Raw genomic sequence first — 4,456 nt, 5'->3', positions numbered from 1 at the left:
ATTCTGGAGATCCTCATAGCTCAGAGAAAAGTTCCCAAATCTGATTAAATTTAATGATGACATATACAAGTACCATGGTTGGTGATGATGGTATGTGGGCAGTTATAAAAGGAGGAAGAGCAACGCAAGAAAGAATACAGAAAAGTACAGATGTGCCATAATCTGAATTAAGATTTATAAGATGTTGCCAAGAAACGTAAATGTCGTTCTGGGAATGGTTCATGGAAAATTGACAGCTCTGAGTGATATTTTTACTTCTTTCCTCAGTCTTGGCAAGGCTTCAGCTAGAAATTAGGTTTGGGCACCATTCTCTCAGAGAAAACAATCAGAAAAGAGCAACAAAGTGATCAGAGATTTAAAGACACATGAGAAAAGTTTTTGTCTTGAAATGAAAATCGGATTTGTATACTCTAGAAAGGATGATGCAGAGGACATGGTAATGATCTCTATGAAAATGTGCAGGTATTATAAAAAAAATACATTTATCCACCATCACTGGGGGATAAGTTTGACTTTAAAACCAAGATAATTATGTTAGACAGATTTTTTTTCTTTGCTGTAATAATATGTAAACATTGGAAGAGGCTACTCTAGAAAGGCCATGAAAGTTAAAAAGTAAGAATGATTCCAGTTACTCCTGCCTGAAAGCAGAGTAGATTGACCAAATGGCTGACCTTTTTAATGAATTACTAGTAAACAATGCAATCAACCTTAGAAAAATAGCAAATTGATATTTGGTCTGGATTTAAATATGTATAGAAGCTCTTGTTGTGGGGTTTTTTTCTGTGGGAAGAATTTTTACTACTTCCAGCCCTTCAGAATGAAAATAGGACAGAGAAATACTTGCATTTCTGCAGTATGTGAAGTTTTGTGGGGGTTTGTGAAGTGCATTAGTGTGCTGACTAATGGAACTACTCCTTGAAACGCTAGTTTTCTCTCCTTTCATTTTTGCTGACAGATTATACATTTTTCTGTAGCTCTTGGAACTAAAAGCTTTTCATTTAATGATTAAAAATGTACTTGCTTGGAATAGTATGAGCTTGCCGTTCTGAGAACATGATGACAATAATACGACTGTGATGTAATTACAGCATGTACAGCTTTGGGAAGTGATCTCATTTTCTGAAAACCATAGGTCCATGTAACAATTACAGTACAGTCTCTAAACTTGCCTTTACAGATGGGAAAAGGGAAAAGTTTTTAGGCTATGCAGATGCCAATAATCAGACTGTAGGTATCTTTTAGGGCATCCTGCTGCCCTTTTCAAAACATGAACTTGAGGGTTCTGAATTGTAAAAAATACTGACCACAAGAGCTTATTTTCTAGATAATTTTCTCTGTATTGGTAGGTGAATAAAATAAGTAGGGAAGATAAAATGTTTCTGGTACATGAACGTAAGTAACCTCTTCCAGCATTTTTGTTTTGTTTTGTTTTTTTATTCCCCAGGAATATACTCCACTTGCCATTTGGAGAGGGAAAAACGCAAGAGCAGAAGCACTTCTGAACCTTGGTCCACATTATTGAAGACCACTCTTATGAAAGCAACTGTAAAGGGATCATTTAAAGTCAAGCAGTGATACTGCTCACCATGTCATTCTTCTGCTTGCTCTTTGCTGTATTAAACTGTGGGTCTTATTTAACTTAAATATCTAGAGCCAGGAAGACCATTGACTTAGTTTTGATAACAAAGACAGGGAAAAAGAAACAGCCCCTGTGAGCATGTAGGGCCTTCTAAATAGTCTATATAACTAGAAACCTTTCACATAAGTAGAGCAATAGATAGTATGGCATAAAAAAGAAAAGAACGACACAGTGCTGTGTAGAACAACAAGCGAAGTGAGGCACACAAAGGCATGACCTTGTGTTGAGTAACCTATTCCTCATGCAAGTGATTTTCATTAAAATAAGCTGATGAATATAGGGAAGAATTTCTGTAAATATTATTTTATTTTTAATTAATTCACTTCAGCATTGTATTTTCTGGTTGTGTTTGTCTATGAATATTCTAGTGAACCAGAATTACAGTGCAGGACTGTACTTGTGTAGTTAGTTAGCTATTTTTAATGCTGCTTAATGTTTAGGGAAGATGAGTCTTGTACATGTAACCAAAACTAGTCATGGCAATTCAAATACATTACAATTGAAAACCTCATCAACTGCAGATAAATGGAAAACAAACAAAAAGTATTGTAGGAACCAGATCTCCCCTTTTAAAATGAGTGAGGATGCTAATGTCATTCTTCAGTACCACCTTTCCTCCTTTGAGTTATTCTCTGGAATTAAACTGAAGCAGCTCAAGAGTCTGTATTTCTGTAATCCCCCAGTCAAAGTCTTTTACTTATAATTTCCTTGAAATGAGAGGGAAGATAATTTTTTCCCATGTTTCTGTTCTCTTCTTACCATATTCATTCATTTTACTCAAAGAATTTGCAATTGTTCACACTTCAAACTGCTCCGAGTGGGGAACAACCCTCAGGCAAGTGCATGTGAAAGGTAAGAATCTTTGAGTCTCCTTTCCATTTACACAATCTCCTCAGAAGTCCTATCCTAAAATCATGTATACCACTTCACCAAGTTGGTGAAAATGAATTTGCTCTGTGATTTTTGTGACATAAAGATAAAAGAAATGAAACTAACTGGTTACTCTTCATCTGTCATACCTGTGCCACCAACAACTAAGATGAAGATAAATGACGAATTCTTTAATGAACAGTTCTTTAATGAGGTAGTCAGTACACAAAATGTTGTGTGTTTTTCTTGTTTGGTTGGTTGTTTCAGCTGTGTTACTATACTTTTTCATTGCTGTCTCCATATGAACTCTGGTGAATTATATAATTGGTTGTTCAGTAAACTAGTTTGAAGCTTCCTCTACATTCAGGTGGTTCTGATCATCTTACTTAATATCTAACTGCAAGTGTGACTCCTGCATAACATAATGCAATGCTCCAGAAAGAGTTTTGCTAATAGTAAGTTGTAAATTTTCTAAATTTTTCCAACTATACAAAGTCTGCGTTGCATTCCTAGAAGTAGATTGTGGGTAAAGCTAAGTTTGCACTTCATGCTACATCTTTTATTTGTTGAAGACTTGATCAGTTGTCTATAGTGCTCAAATTATTTGTTAGATAGTAGAGAAAATAGGAAGGAAAACAAAAGACTAAAATCTTCTGTCATAAGACAGAAGCAACAAAGAGGTAGAACATGAGCTTAAAATGTCTGATAATTTCCTGAAGAGTATCAACCGTCTCAGACATCACTGTCTTTCACCATTTCCTGCTACAGTCTCTGCCTGTTCCCCCATTTTTTGGGAGACATTTCCACTTTAGTGGAAGAAGCAATGGAAGAAGCAATCTATTCCCTGTTCAGAGAAGTAGGTTGTGTTTGTGACATCCACATGAAGGCCACTTCAGGAAAGAGCAGAGCAGAAAAATAAAAGAACAAATACCAAACAACAAAGAAAGAGGAAAAGAGTCAATGAGTGATAAAAAATTATGAGTCAATCTGAATGGGGGAATATCCTCTTCAGATGTAGGCAAAGAGATTAATTGGATGCGGTAAGGATGAGATATCAGTGCCACTAAGAGAAAGCAGGAAAAATTATACTATCTGAGGACATCATGATGGGAACAACAGAACAAATAAATAGGGAAGTAATAGGATGAGATCAAGAAGTAGAACTATGAGACCTTATTACTGTTTGACTGAATTGGGAGAAAATATCTTTTGTCTGGAAATTGCCAGGTATGTGTTAAAGCAACAAGGGCAAAATTACCACATAGCACAGAAAACAGTTTGCAAGAAAAATGGTGAAATCCTGGGTCCACTGAAATTCCAAGGGATGTTTGTCATATAATTACAACCCAGGGATATGAGTTCCCCCAGTTTATTTAATGTTTGCCTATAGATTTTTTTTATCATAAAATGATTCTCATTCACAAATATTGCTGTAAATTCGGATCCTGAAAATTTTATTCATAGAGTTAATCCTATATTTTCATAGAATTTTATGGAATTCTTAACAAGACAAGCACAATTCAAACTCAGTCAGAACAGCAGATAGATTCCTTAATATGCGGAATCCACCTTAGTGGCATTTTTTAATCTAATCTAGGGCTGGATCACAGTTAATTATGACCACCTAAATGCTTGCTTGCTTTCAACAGCTGCAGGTGGAGTTTCTTTATAGTTGGTCTGACTCCAGGAATAGTTGAGGGATTGAACTGTGTGCATAGCTGACACATATCTCATGACTCACCTTGCTCATCCTTAGAAGCTATGTATATGATGCCTTATATCATTATGGTGATACTTATACTGTGGAACACTTAAATTGATTGATTTTTCATTATGGCAAAGCACCCACTTGCCAGATTCCATTACCTTGCATTCTTCTCTGAGGATGTAAAAGATGTAGTATATCTGCCCAAATTTTCACTACAGGGTTAATGTTGCTCACAT

At 35.7% G+C, this 4,456-nt stretch overlaps 1 long non-coding RNA gene across 1 annotated transcript; it reads left to right on the top strand.

Annotated features, from left to right (window-relative positions):
* The first annotated feature begins 1,263 nt into the window (after nt 1–1,263).
* LOC113967098 lies at nt 1,264–1,595 on the top strand. The gene is made up of 2 exons (XR_003534098.1): nt 1,264–1,345; nt 1,448–1,595. It is a non-coding gene; the product is annotated as an uncharacterized LOC113967098 (long non-coding RNA).
* The last annotated feature ends 2,861 nt before the right edge of the window (nt 1,596–4,456 follow it).

Source organism: Neopelma chrysocephalum, unplaced genomic scaffold (genome assembly GCF_003984885.1).
Source record: "Neopelma chrysocephalum unplaced genomic scaffold, ASM398488v2 Primary Assembly neopelma1_22, whole genome shotgun sequence".
NCBI classification, from domain to species: Eukaryota; Metazoa; Chordata; class Aves; order Passeriformes; family Pipridae; genus Neopelma; species Neopelma chrysocephalum.
This window is presented reverse-complemented; position numbering and strand designations above follow the sequence as displayed.